Source organism: Pleurodeles waltl, chromosome 3_1, assembly GCF_031143425.1.
Source record: "Pleurodeles waltl isolate 20211129_DDA chromosome 3_1, aPleWal1.hap1.20221129, whole genome shotgun sequence".
NCBI classification, from domain to species: Eukaryota; Metazoa; Chordata; class Amphibia; order Caudata; family Salamandridae; genus Pleurodeles; species Pleurodeles waltl.
Window position 1 is genome coordinate 603,863,680 of NC_090440.1, and position 18,674 is coordinate 603,882,353.

The 18,674-nt window shown below is 49.5% G+C and overlaps 1 protein-coding gene across 3 annotated transcripts in view; it reads left to right on the forward strand.

Annotated features, from left to right (window-relative positions):
- KMT5B (lysine methyltransferase 5B) overlaps positions 1-18,674 on the forward strand; it is a 326,116-nt gene that overhangs the window by 26,088 nt on the left and 281,354 nt on the right. The window contains exon 1 of one of the 3 annotated variants that reach the window (XM_069223049.1): positions 4,425-4,553. The exons of the other annotated variants lie outside the window; for them this stretch is intronic. The gene's annotated coding sequence lies outside the window, so the exon portion shown is untranslated. Of the gene's footprint in view, positions 1-4,424; positions 4,554-18,674 lie in introns of those variants that run through there. 3 annotated transcript variants of the gene reach the window in all.

The window sequence follows — 18,674 nt, forward strand, 5'->3', positions numbered from 1 at the left end:
AAAGGAGGCTTGTTTGGGCAGAACAGCAGCAGAAAAGTCTGGGAATCGAGACACCTGACGTTCCTTTCCCTAAATGGGCCTGACTCCAATGGATGCTGCAGTAACGATTCTCTATCCTTATAGTGCAGGAGTTTGGCAACCACGGGCCTCGGTGGGCGCTAGGGGCCGGCGGCTGAACAGGGACCGTATGTGCACTTTGAAGGGCAAAGAATGGCGAAAGCTGTGTTGGGGCAACTGCTGTCCACATCCAGGATTCCAGACAGGCCCATATCACGCACAATTTTACACCGATGTCGTCCCTCTGCATCTTCGTCTCCATGATCCAAGCCTTTGGGCCTGGTGTGTCAGGTACGTAAGCTGCGTCTTGATGGAGTGGTGCGATGGCTGCAGGTCCGGTAATGATGTTTCAGTGTCTTTGACTCTGTCAGCCAATTTATTATGATAAGCATGGAGCAGGCCTAACTCCACCGAGACCGTACCAATCTGTCTCTGGAGGATGGTCTTCGAGTCCGCTCTAGCCTCTAGCATTTTATTCAGTGTAAGTTGCAGAGTCTCTGGAGGGAAGAGGGAGCCATCTTTGTATCTGGCTGTGAGGACTGCATCTCCTGCTGTGGTCCCTGCTCATGGTGCTGTTCGAGGGAGTTTCCAGTAGGCAGCACCCCCGTGCTTTATGCAGTGCCCTGCTCCAGGTGGCTTTGTCCTCCAGGACGTTAGGTGTGGGTACCCACCCGTCACGGTTCTGCTTCTGATCACCACAACCTTCTGTATCCATCTGCCTCACCGCTTCTCCCAGCTGGTCCGCCTCAGCTATAGCAGTGCATGCCAGCTTCGTCCTATCACCAGGCGACCCCCCCGCCCCCACCCACGTGCTCCTGACATGCTTCCACAGCGGAGGGAGCAGTCCTCATCAGGCGGTGGCCCAGTGTCCGGCATCTCGAGAGTTACAGTGGCAGGGCCGCTGGTCACTGTGGTTGCATGTCAAATAGTTTTGTGTTGTGGCAGGATGGCGAGAGGCAAATCCACTCTTCGTGTCCCTCAGCAGGGGACGTTCCCCAGGGGGACTACACCTCATCAGGCACTACAGCTATGGCTCCAGTCACAGCAGTGGAACCCCACCACATCGCATCTCTCTATGCCCCAGGAGGGTCTTTGGGCAGAGCCAGAGGTGCGGGCAGGGCCTGTATGAGCGCAAAGCCACATCAAGGATGAGGGGGAGAGTGGGTTTTCATAGTCTCACGGGGGGCCCCCACGCAACTGTCCATGTTGCAGCTGTCCGGCTACTTCTGACCGGACCGCTGTGTCCCTCTGCGCAGGTGCGGCATGTGTTGCAAACAGGGGCCAATGCCCAAGCGGGTCCCCATGAGCTGTCCTCTCCTCCCTAGTGGCAAGCTCCCTGCACAGTCTTCAACGCCAGAGGCCACAAGCACACCCATTCGCTTCTGCAATACTTCCGGGTAGGGCCCAACCCTGCCAGCACTGCGACTCGCAGGGCCTGGCCAGGTGGCACTCGAAAGGGAGGGGAACCACTCAGAATCACCTCCAAAGGGTGGGGTAGAAGGCCCCCCAACGCACCTTTAGTGCACACCAAGTGGGGAGACTACCTCCTTGCAGGTCAGGGGCCCCAGCGGCACATCTTCATTGCAGGTCGCCACAGCCTTGTCTCTGGCATGGGCCATGCGATTCGTTCATGTACTTCCTTCAGCAAAGCAGCTTAAACAGGGCAGGGAAGGATGGCTGCTATGTTGGGGCTGACCCACCAGTCCGGCTCGAGCTCTGCAACGCCCAAGCTCCAGCCCATTGTTGCAGGTTGCCCCTCCTCCAGCCAGTTCACAAGCTCTGACCAAGTGACCTAGCCCCAGATATCAGCTATTTGGGTCTTCGTATTATCTAAGTAACTTAAAATTCACCCTGCTGCGTATCAGAATGCACCTCCCATCATAGGAGCTATATGACAAGGAAAATCTATTTCCTCCCTACTTTAGGGCTAATCTTTGTGTGTCCCATGGTGGAAAAAAGGTTTCCTTGTAGACAAGCCATGTCTACACTATGTCTAGATAAGCTGGTTCTTTCTTAACTTGTATGGATGGGTAATCTCTCTGGTTCTCTTGCAAATTAGGAGCGTTAGCGACTTGCTAGTGGGTACTGCCATGAGGGTGTATGGTATATCTGTATATAAAGCACTCTGCAGTCTACGTTTTTGTCAAGTGGTATTGGTTTAAACCTTATAACCTGTCTGCCTCGACCCAAAGTGAGATAGGACCCCCCGCCCAAACAGAGCATCAAACCAAGTTGTGTTAATGTGCGACTTTAGGTTATGTGCCTATGTCTGGCAATTATCTGCGATCAGTCTGTTTCAGTCAATCTCTCCAGAGGGGCTTGTTCTCTTGGCGATTGGGGACACTCTGTTCGTTCAGCTACTTTTTACCATTAACATTTTTTTTCCAAAACAGTACAGCTCTGCAGAGTTAGTGAAGATAGTCTGTTACAATCATTCTTCAAATGGGCCGGGTACCGCATCCCATATCTGATTCCCCTTTCTCGTAATGATTGTTTCTCCTCTTTGAATTTCCATCTTGCTTCCTAGATGGTATGCATGAAATCGGGATATCTGGACAACGTGGCACACTGATGTTGTAGTAGACCTCGTTATGTTGGTAACTGTAGATCTGTGTAAAACTGGATCGCATCTCTAAGTCTTTCTTCTTGACAGTGGTGGCGATCAGTAACATTTCCAGTTTATCTAGATGGTCCGTGTTCGTGGTGGTGTGGCATTCCTTGTCTGATATTCACCTTTCGACACTGTCCAGCCTTACATTCTATCTATTCAGAGGTTCAGTCAGCCTGTCCAGCCTAGAGGAAATGGAATCAATCTGAGTATCTATGGATGCAGGCCATCCTTAAGCTCAAATAGAATGGCACCCCAAAGGGGGTCTCACCCCGTGGAGCCATCGTCCCTGCCCAAGGCTGGGGTTGTGTTGCGAGTCACCTTCCACTGTTCGGAAGGAAGTTTGCATTGCTCAGAACCCCCTTTGCCCATGGCAAACAGCCCTATGCAGCTCATCTGGTTACATGTGCTGCAGCCCCGCTGGGTATATAGGATTAGTGCTGCCCCTTGCCCACACAGGCTGTGTACCTGAGTTGAAGGGCATTCTGCTTTCCTGCCAAGATCATGCAGTCTGTGTAAGCTTTGGCTACCTGCAGGTCAAGTTCTTTGTTGTAAGTTGACCTCGCCCAGGGTGGCCCTTGTTTTCAGACTCTTGCTGACCACTAGTCCTGGGTAAGTATAAGGGCTGCGGAGGCTTAGGCCATGGCTTGAGAGGAGCAAGGTTTTGTGAAGTGTTTTCATTGTATATTGTCCACACTCACGAGGTCTTGGTTGGGGCTCTACGGTGGTGCAGCAACTCGCAACGCAAGTACTGCTTCCTTATATTGCCACCATCCATCCTATAACAGCTGTAGGTGGCGATTGCAGGAAAGTCTTTTGCGGGGTGAGTCTCACCAGACCCAAGCAGCATGTTAGACCACCCTCATTGGCGGGCTGCTCGCAGCCTCGGGTTCACCAGCTGTCCCTGTCACTACCGTACCTCTGAGGCTCGCTTCCGCACTGATGCATAATTAAAGCATGCATCTCCCTGCAAGCCGAGAGAAAATTTTTGTGATGCCCTGGCATGTCTCCACTCCATTACCTCTGCATCTGTGGTTATGAGGGCACATAATCCTCCTGTCGATGCCACAGCTGTTTTGTCAGTCACAAAGCTTTGAGTAAGCAGCCATCTTGCTTACTGGCGCGGCCACCCCGTTCAAAGACTATCAAGGCTTTACAAAAGCAAAGGTATTTACTTAAGAAGTTTCTTCGTACTTTGTGCTTTGAAAAATGGGTCTAGGAAAAGCATACACGCCATTCTTGGACAATAAACTGAATACGTAGAAGACAAGTTCCATTTGATGAATCTGTATCAATTTATTGAAGGGAGTAAGGCTTTTCTTATATATTAATTACTCTATGAGTGGGGCTGAACTGATTTGTTTTGTGAACATAGCATGACATTTCCCAACTATCTTGAAACATCATGGCAAATTACTTTGTTGGTCTTTCCATCATGCTGAATCTGTTGATCTGTTCTCCATTAATTTACACTGCAAATCAGAGTCACCAAACCTATCCTCATTACTCCTCTAAAGTCCTCCCCCCTTCATTGCTGATCCATATGGAAAAATAATTATTCTTTTTGTACCTGAAACTTTATTTTTACAGCAAGCTTGCATGTACTAAACAATAAATTCTGTGCTTCAAGCTTACTGTACTACGGAGCACAGTTACTTCTCTCTGTCTACACCAGCAAAAAGCACATTCAACAACCCAAACTAATAAGCCTTTGCGCTGTGTACAAGGCTGCATTGTGTGCAGAGGCACTTTGTGACTGTTTACATTCTGCTGCAACACTATGGCTGAAGGAAAAGGAGGTGCCCAAAGCTTGGAAGAGAATGTGCGGGCTGACCAACTATTGAATACTTCAGCAACGTGATTTCACTATAATCCGGGGATAGCAAAAGTAAGTTCACATGGACCTGGAGTCTGTCTGGCAGAAAGTAATGTCACATGACAATTTGGTGGTCCAATTAGTCTTTCTCTTTTTTTGTAAATCTGTGGTATTAGTTTACTCTAACACAGTTTTCAGTGGAGGAAAAAGTAGAGGGCTAGCGAGAGAAAAAAGTAACAGACTGAGCCCGACAATACAAGCTTTCCAATTTATTTTTAAACTGTCTTGAGTTAGGAAAGAAAGGCAAGATGTCATGTATCTTGGTAATTTGGGAGACATTAGAACAGCATGATGCCATGTTTGGTAGCTAGGAACATCCTGGGCTAGCTGAAAAAATAAAAATGTTCAAAAACGGATATGTTACACTTTTCCCACAAAAATGCTGCATTAATTACGAATGTCCTTTTTTATGCCTCAAATATTTCAAATTAATGCCACAGTTTCCTAAGCGATCTGCCAAGAGCTCTCTCCAGATTCATAGTGGTAGTGGAGGCACTTCTCAGACGTCTTTATTTACCTGTACTGTTGTGGCAAATTGTAGGAGGCTGTCCTGGTGTGTGGGTGACGCCTCTGGTATTGGCCTCTAGTTTTGTTGCTGTATTTTTTTTATTTGCCTTGAGTACTTTACCACTGCTAACCAGTGCTAAAGTGCAAGTGCTTCTTCCCTAAACATGGTAACATTGGTGTATGCACAATTGGTATATTTAAATTGCATGTAAGTCCATTATGTACCCAGGGCCTGTAAATTAAATGCTACTTGTGGGCCTGCAGCACTGATTGTGCATCTCACTCAGATAGCCCAGTGAACATGTCTCAGGCCTGCCACCACAGAGTCTGTGTGTGCAGTCTCACTGCCACCCCGACTTGACAATTAAAACTTCTTGCCAAGCCTAAAACTCCCCTGTTCGATGGCATGTGTGCCTGTATATACACATGCACTGCATACTCCTACCATCTGGTGTTGGATTCAGATGTGTGCAAGTTGTTTTTCTCATCGAAGAAGTATCTCCTGTCACGAGGTAAAGTGACTCCTCCTCTCAGTGATATGCGCATAGATATCGACTCCATTGTTAAATTGTTTTCTTTCCACCATCGGGTTCGGGCGTGTTCTTCGGTGCTCTGGCACAAGACCGTTTTTGGTCTCCCTTCAGTCTGTAGTTCATCTCTACACTCATTGGTATTGTTTTTGTTCTCGTCGAATCACCGTTTGTCGTTTCTACACTCAGCCTTTGGGCCTCGTCCATTTGGGTCTGTTTACTCATCTAATTAAACTCAGTTGACTATGCGCTGCTATTGGAATTGTCTCCATTTTGGTTCTGTCCCAACTGCCACAGCAAGTACCCGCACTCCGACCTCTATCAGGTTTGCAATCTGTGTTTGTTTCCAGATCACAACGAGGAGAACTGCGAGGCCTGTCGATACTTTCGATCGCAGAAAGCACTGCAGGATCGATGAGCACGTTGAATGGAAATACAAGCGCACAAAGCTGGAGGACACACCTGACATCTTCGGTCTCCATGATGTCGGACGTGAGGCAGAACTGCACGAGGCCTTGGCAGCAGAGGAGGAGGAGGCTTTCTCCATTGCTGACTCAGAGTCTGATCCAGAACTAGAGCTCGGGAAACAGTTATAAGACCTTCTTCAGGACAGCACGCAGTGAGTACCTATGCCCCTGTCCAGACCACCAAAATACATTTGGCTCCATCTGAAAACGTCTGTGCCACCTCTGCCAACAGGCCGTGATCGGCACCGAACTCTTGCTAAGGATGCCCACCATCCAGCCCTTCATCGAAAGCTAAGCTGAAAACACCTGCAACCGCATTGAGTTAAGGAATCTGGGTTCCGAGCCGACCACCAACTGCATCATCTCAGACAACCTCAGGTTCCACCATTTTGGCTCCGACCACCTAGAGGTCCACCATTTCAGCTCCAACCACCTCAGCACTGAAAGAAAGATATTCCTGTTCAGCACCAGAACCAATACTAGAGACCATGATCAAGAGACTCGATCTGAAACAAAAGAAAATCCACACCCAGCCCTCAGCTGGTCTGATTTTGACAAAGGCTGTGCAGGCAACGCCTACTCCATCCAAGCGCCAGCTTTCTTTTGGGAAGGCCATTGATATTCCTGCACCTCAAAAGAAGAAGAAAAAGGACATTGCCCCCAGTCCTATAGACCCACCTTTGCCTACTTCTCCTCCGTCCCAACTACCTCCTTTACCTCCCTCACCACCACCACCTTATTCACCACATCATTTTAGTGATATAGGTGAAATCACTCCACAGGGCTCTCCACAATCATACGTAGAGGAACCAGGAGGGAATAATGCACACCAGCCCACAGATCCATGGGACACATATGATATTGACCCTATAGAGGATACTGACCGAGACCTTTACCCATCCAAACCCTCACCCCCAGATGACACATCTTTCCAAGAGCTTATCGCTATGGCAGCCGCATATCATCAGGTCCCCTTACAGAAGTATCCAGTTGAGGAGGATTTCTTTTTTTGAGACACTAGCAAATACAACTAGGGCTTGTCAATATCTTCCCATGTGAAAAAGGCGTGCTCCAACACTCGGACGAGATATTTAAAGATCCCGGGTGAGCACGAGTTACACTGAAGGTGGATTAAAAAATACAAAGAAGCACCCTCAGACCCACCTTATATCAAGGACCAACTACCCCCAGACTTTCCGGTAGTTTCTAATGCTTGCAAAAGGGTACATTTTCAAACAGTAAGAGATGCCCTCCACCAGATAAGAGAACTAAGCTTATTTATGCGCCAGGGAAAAGAGTTTCAACACAAGCAGCTAATCACTGGTGCATTGCAAACACCCAAGCACTGTCATCATAGGATAGAGCACATTAAGATGAAAAGTAGGAACTCATCCAACATCTCCCTGAAGAGTATAAAAAAGGAGTCATCAGATAGTCCAGGAGGGCAAGCTCATCTCAAATAACGCTATTAAATGCATCCTAGACTCTGCGGGCACAGCCGCCAGGGGAATTAATGCCAGCGTATTCATGCGTAGACACGCTTGGCTGCCCTAATCTGGTTTTAAGACAGAAGTGCAGCAAGCACTGCATAATACACCATTTGATCAACAACATCTGTTTAGTCCACAGATAGCTCAAACATTAGAGAAGATGAAACACGGAGGTCGCTAAGTCAATTGGGGCACTACAAACCCCCACTCCTTGCGGTCTTTTTCGACGCACCACCTATTCGAATGGTAGTAAGACCACACCACCAGATGCTCCTACCTCCTCTTACAGCCAACATCATCACGCTTCCCCTTCAAAGGGATACTGCAGAGGCACATTTAGAAGGAATAATTCCTGGGGTCGTGGAAAGGGTGCTTCCTCTCGTACTACACCCTCACTTCAATATAGTGACTCCTTACTAATTCCCCCGATCATTTAACATTAGTCGGGGGAAGACTACAACAGTTCCATCACAATTGGGAACACTACAACAGATCAGTGGGTATTGGATGTTATCCAACATGATTATTGTCTGGAGCTCATCAAAACACCTCCAAGCGTTCAACCCTGCAGATACAAACTCTCCTTATAACATGCAACCTTGCTCAAACAGAAAGTACATGCTCTACTGCTCAAAGGAGCCAGAAAGCCTGTATCTCTTCACTGACAAGGCTCAGGAGTATACTCCCCATACTTCCTAATTACCGAAAACAATGGTTCACTACAGTCGATATTAGATCTCAGACCGTTAAACCATTACATCCTCTCATAGCATTTTCACATGTTAACTCTACAGGATGTGATTCCTCTAATACACCAAGGCGACTTTATGTAAGCCCTAAACTTAAAAGACTCCTACTTCCACATTCCAATACATCCACCACACCCCAAATACCTCAAGTGTTTCATAGCTGGAGTACATTGCCAGTTCAAAGGACTCCCATTCGGAGTCACAACTGCTCCCTGTGCATTCAACAAATGTTAGCAGTCATTGCAGCACGTCTACGCAGACAGTGTTCATGTCTTGTCGTATCTGGGCGACTGGCTCATCAAAGCCATTACGAATCAGTTGCGGCTACAAAATACTGAGTCCACTCTTCAACTTCTTTATTAACTTGGATTCACAATCAATATACAAAAGTCTCACCTAAAACCTCCACAGATTCAGCCTTATTTAGGGGCTATTCTGAACACACAGCTGGGTCTAGCCTATCCCAATGTGGCCAGGATTCATATCCTCTCAATACTGATTCAACAATTTCAACCCAATCTGCGCAATCCATATCATTTTGGACATCTTGTATTACAATAATGCCACATGCCAAACTACATGTGCGAGCACTGCAAGAATGCCTAGTGAGTCAATGGTCAGTCACAGGGTCAGTTACAACATCTAGTGTGGTTAGACAGATGCACACAACACTCTTTTCAGTGGTGGAACACACAAAACCTGTCAAAAGGCCTGACGTTTCTAGACCTTGTTCCCCGGATCACTCTCACAGCGGATGCATCACTCACAGGATGGGGAGCACACCTACAGTATCTGACAGTACAGGGTCTCTGGGACACCAAATATCATACCTTTCACATCAGCTACCTGGAGCTTCAGTCAGTCTACCCTTCACTGAAAGCTTTTCTACTTCATCTAAAAGGCAAAGTTGTCATAATTTGACATTACAACAGCCATTTTCTATCTACAAAAACTGGGTGTGGGGCACACTCTGTACAACTATCATGCCTATCTCAGATGATCTGGCATTGGGCAATACATCACACATTCACCTATTAGCAGAATATCTCCCATGAATGGACAACAACTTTGCCGACCTCCTTATGCAGCAACAAGTCTAAGAGTGGGAATTCCAGCCTGAGTCCTCATCCCATACTTTCACAGATGGGGGTTTCCACAAGTAGACCTTTTTGCAACCGCAGGCAACGCAAAATGCCCTAACATTGCATCCAGGCTCCCACACCCACTATCCAAGGGCAATGCTCTATAATGAATTGGTTAGGGATATTTGCCTATGCTTTTCCACCTCTCCCACTTCTTCCGTTTGTGGTTCGGAAGCTCAAGCAAACGTCTCTCACCCTTATTCTGAAAGCCCCCATTTGCGCTCGACAACCATGGCTCACCACACTACTAGAACTTTCTGTAGTGCCTCACGAGAAGTTTCCCTTCAACCCGGATCTTCTCTCTCAGGACCATGGACAAATCAGGCACCTAAATCCAAAAGAACTCAACTTTTACAATTTGGCTCCTGAACTCATAGTTTGGTTACCTCAATTTACCCCCAAAATGTATATCCACCAAGCCTTCACCGTTGCTGTGTGCACTGGCAGTGCACACCCACTTGCAAGGGCATAAAGGGCCCACTCATAGCATCATGTTTAGCATCATTGGAATGGTGATGATAAATTCTCTTTACTGGTAAAGTCAGATTTATTATTACTATTTTAGAAATGCCACTTTCAGAAAGTGGGCATTTCTCTGCTCTCACTGCTCGTGTGCCTACAGCCTGCCTCCTGTACACATCTGACTTGGGCTAGGTGACAGCTATATTTGTGCATTCCATTCAGACACCCACAATACAGGATACTCAGCTGAATCTGCATGGGTTTTCCTGATGGCTCAGCTGAATCTGCATTTATCTGCATGGGCCTTCCTGATGAGTCTTCCTGGGGAGGAGGTTGGGAAGGGATCCCACTTACATCTTCAAGGGTAGTGGCCAGAACCCTCACAGAGGGACTTATTACCCCCCCCCCCCCCATTGATAGATTGTGTTAGCTGGTGGGGAGAAAAAGGTAAAGCCGACAAGGCACTCCTTCCAGGGTGCCATGCCCACAAACCATTGCCTTTGGCATAGGTACGTCACCCCTCCAGCAGGCCTTACAGCCCTAAGGTAGGGGGCACTATACCACAGGTGAGGGCATAGCTGCATGAGCAGTATGCCCCTACAGAATCTACGTCCATTCTTCGACATTGTAAGTTCATTGTGGCCGTATTAAGTACATGGACTGGGAGTTAGTCATTACGAACTCCACAGCTCCATGATGGCTTCACTGAAGTTTGGGGTCAAAATTCTAAGCACAATAAATCTACACTGATGCCAGTATTGGATTGATTGTATATGCAGACAGAGGCCATCTTAGAGATGCCCCCTGTATTTTACCAAAAACCTTTAGTTGGCTGACCAGTCTGTGCCAGCATAACACTAACAGTTTCTGACCCCATGGGTTGAGAGCATTTATGCTCCCTGGGGTCAGAAACAAAGCCTGCTGTGGGTGGAGGTGCTTCACACCTCTCCCCTGCAGGAACTGGAACACTTGGCGGTGAGCCTCAAAGACTCAGGCTTCCTTTTGCAATGCCCCAGAGCACTCCAGCTAGTGGAGATGTCCCACCCCCCAACTCTGCCCCAAAAGACCAGGTCCCACTTATGGAGGCAGGTCCAGCGGGAAAAATTAGGTAAAAAAAAAAAAAAAGGAGGAGGGACCACTGCAGCTAGGACCCACCCCTAAGGTGTCCAGAGCTGAAGTGACTCCCCCCCCTCACCCCCCCCCTTTGCAAAATCCTCCATCTTGGTTTAGAGGAAAGGGACCAAGAGGGTTAGGAATGGGCCCCACTCCCCAAAAGGAGTGGACACAGGACGGGTGTAGCCACCCTCAGGAACAGTAGCCATTGTCTACTGCCCTCTGACCCCTGTAATGCCCCTAAATCTAATCTGAACCTCACTCACTAGGTTCCTGGTGACCTCAAGAAGAAAAAAGGGCTGCTAAGCCGACCCCAGCAGCGAAGACTCCAGAGGACAACTGACTTGGTCCCAGCCCTTACCGGCCTATCTGCAGTTTCAAGACTCCTGCTCCAAAAAGGTGACGAGTCCGGCAGGACTAGCGAACTCTCGAGACCCACAGAGGACCACCTGCCCAGCAGAGGGCCAATACCTCCTGAGGACAGCAGCCCTGTTGTGAAGAAACCCTCCAAAAAGACTCCAGAACCGTCCAGGATCTGCGAGCCCTGTCCATTCTTTACCTGCTCCCATTGCCCAAGTCCAGGTGGCCCACCAGACCAGAGAAGGCTCCCATGCAATTCTGACCTCGAGTCCACCTTGGGTTGACCCCTCCTGGCCAAAATGATTACCTCTGCAGCCTGAATCTAGAGGACCCCCCATCCGCAACCGGATCTGATGAAAAAAATTCCCAACTCCCAGGGCACTCCAGCTAGTGGAGATGTCCCACTCCCCAACTCTGCCCCAAAAGACCAGGCCCCACTTATGGAGGCAGGTCCAGTGGGAAAATTAGGTTAAAAAAAAAAAAAAAGGAGGAGTGACCATTGCAGCTAGGACCACCCCTAAGGTGTCCAGAGCTGAAGTGACTCCCCCCCCCCCCCCACACTTTGCAAAATCCTCCATCTTGGTTTAGAGGAAAGGGACCAAGAGGGTTAGGAATGGGCCCCACTCCCCAAAAGGAGTGGACACAGGAAGGGTGTAGCCACCCTCAGGAACAGTAGCCATTGTCTACTGCCCTCTGACCCCTGTAATGCCCCTAAATCTAGTCTGAACCTCACTCACTAGGTTCCTGATGACCTCAAGAAGAAAAAAGGGCTGCTAAGCCGACCCCAGCAGCGAAGGCTCCAGAGGACAACTGACTTGGTCCCAGCCCTTACCGGCCTGTCTGCAGTTTCAAGACTCCTGCTCCAAAAAGGTGACGAGTCCGGCAGGACTAGCGAACTCTCGAGACCCACAGAGGACTACCTGCCTAGCAGAGGGCCAATAACTCCTGAGGACAGCAGCCCTGTTGTGAAGAAACCCTCCACTCTTTACCTGGCTCCCATTGCCCGAGTCCAGGTGGCCCACCAGGCCAGAGACGGCTCCCATGCAATTCTGACCTCGAGTCCACCTTGGGTTGACCCCTCCTGGCCAAAATGATTACCCCTGCAGCCTGAATCCAGAGGACCCCCCAACCGCAACCGGATCTGATAAAAAAAATTCCCAACTCCCAAGGAGACCCTTGCACAACAACCCCCAGGCCTTGGATAATCCGACTGACGGTCCAGCAATGTCCAGTGGGCACCGCTCCTGCCTGTCCAGCCTTTGGTTTCCCAGAACCGACCCCCTGGACCCAGCCTGCAGCATCTTTTGTGATCCCTGGGGGTCCCCCATTGAAAAGCATTTGACGCCCAACTCTGAACCCGCTCCTGTGCCGCTGAGGGTGTGTGTTTGGTGTGAACCTGCGCCCCCCTCCCCCCCCCCCCCCACCTCCGGTGCTGGCCTAAACCCCCAGGCCTGTGTCCTGAAACCGCGGGTACTTACCTGCAATCTGCTTTCTACTGAGCACCCCCAGTCCCCATAGGATTCCATTGAAAAACGACACCAACTTTGACCTCCGCACCCATCCGACCTTGTGTTGCTGGTGGTGCACTTTTGGGGACAGCCTAAACTTTGACCTGTGGAACATCCTAACGCCCGAAGACTGGAATCGTAAGTTGTGTACTTACCTGATATCTGTGCTAACATCCCCCCGCACTCTATTGACTCCTGTCAACTTTTGAAATTGAAAAGTGTTACTTGTAAACCGCTTTAGCTACAATAACCAAACAAAGTGCATTTGATACATATGCTTGATACTTACTTACAACTGTAATAATTACCTGCAACAAAGACCTCTTGGTTCGAGAAATATATTTTTGCTATATGAAATCAATTGACCTGGAGTTAGTCATTGAGTGTGTGCCTCGTATCTTGACTGTGTGTGTACAACAAAAGGTTTGCACTACTCTCTGATATGCCTAACTGCTTGACCACACTACCACAAAAGAGAGCATTGGTAGTATTGACTTTAGCCTCTGTTAAGCTTCTGGGGAATCCCTAGACTGTGTGGACACTATACCTCATTTTGGTATAGTATATACAGAGCCAGATTCCTAGAGAGAACACCAGTCGACCCCCCCCCCCTCACCTTCAGCGCAAAAGGGTGGGAGGAGCAGGATTTTTCCAGTTGGCGACTGTCACCTTTGGCTACCAGAAACACTGTTCCCAAAAAAGGACCTGTCTGCCCTTGAGGTCTCAGAGCACTTCATTACCCTCAACAAGAGCATTAAGGGCGAGAGATCCACCTCCCAGCCTAGAATGTCCGATACTATAGCCATGCAGTAGGCCTGGATTCTGGAGCAGGACCACACAATATGAAAGAAGTCAGTCGATACTTTTGTACAACGATGGCAAGCAAAGGTAGGTAAGGTTCTTGCATGAAATTGCTGGGTCGGGGCTAAGAATGCACAATGGAGATAATACGTCTGGGTCAGATGCAGCCTGGAGGAGACGACCTGGGGGGCCAGCAGTGTATCTTGCCAGTTTTCATCCTCCAATGGGCCCAGCCAATGAGTCCAGAGATAGTGACTCCAGGGAATTAACATCCAGTGTATGGTAGATTTGGGAGACCCGCCCTTTGCCCAGTACGCATGTAAAGAGCTAGGCTTCTATCGTACTGAATTTAGGGAGAGGGGCTTCTTGGTTCACATGCGGCCTGAGAGCGTGTCGTAGTGGAATTCACAACATTTTGTATTTGTGAGGGTGTATACACTTTACAGGTCGTGAAAGGATAGCATGTGGGTCCTGGAACACACATCTCCGAGTAAAGTTATGCCAGTGCGATCCTAGCTCCTAAAACCCTCCAGTGCCACAACCTCTCAAAGCCAGTCCTCTTGCCAAAGGGGGGCGGGGTCTGCTGAGTGAGGTGTCTATCCCAGTGAATATGTCTCAGGGATGCTGCCCACCTGAGGAAGATCGCTCTGGTCACTGTCTGGATTGGGGTTGGGGTACCATAAAGCAATACCAAGATCTGAGGGAACCCCACCGTTGCCACCTCCAAACATTAGGCGGGGTTGGTGTCACCCCCCAGTGAACCAGTCATTGATCACTAGGAGCTGGGAAGCAATGTAATATAAGTAGCAGTAAGTCATACGCAGGCCACCATCAAACGAGGCTTGTCTGTAGTGGGTCACAGCCAGACTGGACTTAGATCTGTGCCAGAGAAAGGAGGTTGCGATTCTGTCTAGGCCGCAAAACCAGGCCTTTGGAAAAGGGTAGTTTTGGAAAACTTAAAGGAATCTTGGCAAGATCATCATGTTGTATAGGGCTATACGGCCTATCACGTTTAACTGGATGGGTTGCCATTTATCAAGATCCTCCTTAGCTCTCCTGGTCAGTGGCTCCAGGTTGAGGGATCAGGTGAGCTCTGGATGGAGCACCACCCAGATACCAAATTACCAGAAGCTAAGGCATCCTACAGGGACGGTTTCTTGCCAGTTGAAGCAGTCAGTCACGTCTAGGGCCAAGCGGCACCATCACCGATTTTGGTCGGGTTTACCCAAAGTCCAGAGATGTCTCCAAAAAGTGGAGTATATTATAGATAGCGGGAACCGCTGACTGCGGGGTTCACCAGGTAAAGGAGAGCATTGTCCGTGTAAAGTGCAATGCGATTCTCGTGGCTGTCATCCCAGCACCAACCGCACATCTGTGCGCCACACCCAGTACGGTTGCCAGTATTGGTTGTATGAGCCCATGCACTCCAGAGTCTTCTTAGAAGACCCCCAGTATTGCTCCTACCATTCTTCTGGGGTTTTCCGGACAGCCCGCGCTGCTGCCACCCCTCAGACAGGTTTCTGCCCTACTGCCACTTGACCAGCTAAGGCAGGGGAAGGCAGAACAAAAGATTTCCTGTGGGAGAGGGAGGCAACACCTTCTCACTTGGAAATAGGTGTTAGAAGGCTTCCGAGGGGTAGCCTCCAAGAGCCACCAGTTTGCTTTGAAGGGCACTTTTGGATAAGCCAGTTTGCACAATCCCGGTCCCTGCTCTGGTGCGAAACTTGACAAAGGAAAGGGGAGTGACCACATCCCTGTCCATCACCACCATAGCGGTGGTGCCTAGAGCTCTTCCAGGTGGCCACTCGATTCTGCCTTCTTGAAACCAAGATGTGCAGAGGCCCCTGGGAGCATCTGAGTGGCCAGGTCAGGCAGGTGACGTCACAGACCCCTCGTGATAGGTGGTCACCTTGCTAGGTGACCAAATCCCCTTTTAGGGCTATTTTGGGACTCCCTTGTGGGTAGGTCCCCAGATTCAAAGTGCAAGATTCCACCAGGACTCCTCTGCATCGTTTACTTCATCTTCAGGCCCCTGAACTGCAACTGGACTCTGCGGGAATCAACAAGCTGCTCTCTGGCTCCTCCCAGCAACTGCAACATTTCCCAAGCTGTGCATCCTCTGAGGTCGGTGAGACTTCAGCCTGCACCAAGAAGCAAGAATTAATCTCCCTTGGAGTGAAAGAGTCACTTCCCTGCATCTGCAGGCACCAATTGCAACGACGTCCGGCTGCGTGGATCTGCCCTCCTCTGAAAATGTGTGGATCCTGCATCACAGGTGGTGGTCTGGAGTGGTCCCCTTGGTCCTCTCTGCCCGCTGTTTAACTTGGGAGATGGTAAGCCCTTGCCTCTCATTGCAGGACAGTACCCCTGTGCACCGCAACTCTTGCAGCTACCAAGGCTTGTTTACTCCTGCTCCAAGGGATCTTTAGGCTCCATTCAGCCCCAGCCCCCAGGACTTCTTTCTGCCAAGCACAGTCTCCTATCTGCTGCTCCTGCAACATGGGTCTCCTCTTAGTTGTGCTGACTGGGCCTCACTGTGACTTACTTTGCCTGCTGCCAGTGGGTTGCCTGGGGGGCAACTGCTTCTGTTGCCTCTCCCGACTGCTGAGGGTCATCTCGGATTCTCGTGCAAGGGTCGAGTCCACTGGGCCTTGCTGGTCCTCTTCAGCCGTGCAACTCTTCTTTTGCTCCACTTTGCATTTGCCAAGGCTTCTTTGGTGGTCCTCCTGCACCACTGACCATCTGCGAACCAACATGGGACACCCTCTGCACTGCATCAAGGACTCCTCTTCAGCTGTTGGGCTCCACAGCTAGTCTTCTCACCTTGTCAACCTGGTTCTGCATCCACAGAAAGGTGGGTAGTGGCTCCTGGGCCCACTGGACACTCCACCGTGGAGTGGAATATGTCCCCTTCTTTAGCAGGTCCTCTTCTACCGGAATCCACCTTTGGTTTCTTCTTGCCTGGTCCTGTTTTTGTACAATCCTTTTTCCAAGTCCTCCTGTTAGTCCTTGGGGAGACCAGGCACTCTCATGGTCCCTGAGGGTGACTCAGGTACTCACCTCTTTGGGTTCCTAGTTCTTCCAGCTCCCCTCTAACAACTCCACATCCTTTGGTGGGGGACTGCATCTTGCATTCAACTTTCTTAGTATAGGATTTGGTTCTCCCCTAGGGCCCTTTCTATTTTTACTAAATATTGCCAATGCTTGTTGGTTCTATGCTATTTTCTGATTGCTATTGTGTATATAATTAGTGTGCACTTACCTCGAGTTGAGGGGGACTGCTTATTTAATCTAGTGTTGTGTTACTATAATAAAGTGCCTTTATTTTTGTAACACTATGTGGTTCTTTTATGTGTGGTAAGTTGCTGTGTGACTACAGGGATATTGCCTAAGCTTTGCTTGTCTCCTAGTTGTCTTGGCTGCTCACCCACAGCTACCTCTTGAGAGCCCTGGCTTCCTAGAAAGTGCCTACACTTCACTGATAGCTGGACATGGTATATGGTCACCACAAATGAGGCCAGCTTCCTACATCCTTCCTGTTACAGGATCAGTCTCCACCATCGGCGTTAGAGACCAAAAGTTACAGTAATAAAAGAAACAGTAAAGAAGTTGTTTCGGCTTCTCCGGACAGCTTATTGCTCTGCCTCCCATCTATGGCAGAGAGTCTGAGTCGAGGGCTCTGTGCAATGTCAGTGTCAGCCAGCGGGTCGGTAAATGTTGCTGGGGTCTCAACAGAGACAGCTCCTTAGGCGAAAATGGAGGCTCCATTGCCAAAATGGGCTGACGAGAGATCCAGAATGATTGCGTTGAAAGGGTGATGGTGTAGTGGAGTTAGATCTGGTCCTGTGGCTGATGTGCCGGGAGTGGGCACAAAACCTCTTTGGTTTGGGGGCTGTGCCAGTCTGCATTGGTGCAGTAGGTTTACCCTCCCGAGGGGTGCGCATGGTCTGGCAAGGGGAGGCTCCTCTGTGAGCTGTGTCCAAGCTGACTCTGAACTTTGAAAAAAGTGGGATTTGTTCGCAAACACCACTCTGAGTCTGGTCGGGAATAACAGGTGGTAGGAGAGGCCAAGGGCCCGGAGTTTTAGCTTGACCCAACTGTAGGGCAGACGCTGCTGCTGTACCTCCCTGGTGTAATCTGGGAAAACCAACACTTTGGCGTCCCCAGAGCGGAGCTCTGGGTGGGAGCAGGCCTCACATAGGGTCATGTCCCTATCTTTAAAGTTGAGGATACAAAAACTATGCTAGATCTGTGTGGCCCACCCAGAGGCAGTCTCGGGGTCAGGGCCCTCTGGGTTCTCTCTACTGTAAACCATTGGGAGAGTTGGTCCGATGGCATCAAGGACCTGATCCATGTTTCCAAAAATTCAGCAACTTGTGGCGGCTCTGTGCTTTCATGGATCCCGATGAGGAGAATGTTGTGACAGGATCATTTTTTTTTGCTTCCTCTGCATGGCAATGGTGTTCCGATGTGCGTGCCAGAAGGCCGAACACTTGAGATTTTAAGTTGGTCATTTCATCTTCCACTGTCTAGAGATGAGATTCGGCTTCTGTGATCCTGACAGTGGCATTGCGCAAATCTTTGTGAAGGAGGGCAACATTCACTCAAACCTCCCCTATCTTGACCTCCACAGCTGTTTAGGAGGCCTGTAAGGCCTGGACGATGGTGGCGAAATCTCCATTGGAAGAGGTAGCCCCCTTTGTGTCACCCTCTTCTTGATGTCCAAAGGTCGGCCTGTGCTGTACTGGTTCATGCAGGTTTGGGCCGCCTCCGGGCGATGGGGTCTGTCTTTACCCATGTTCACCTGGGCTCTGGTGATGGTCAGCAGGAGGGGATTCAACCTGCTTACCTATAAGTTGAGGCAGCCCAAGCAGCTGGGCCCCGAGGGGAGATCCGAGTCTCAGTGGTCTCGGGGCCAGAGTCCCCACGACAATTGGAGGAAAGAGGCACAGGATGATGTAGTCAGCGCCCTGAGTGGTGTGGCGGGAGAAGGTATCTGAGATA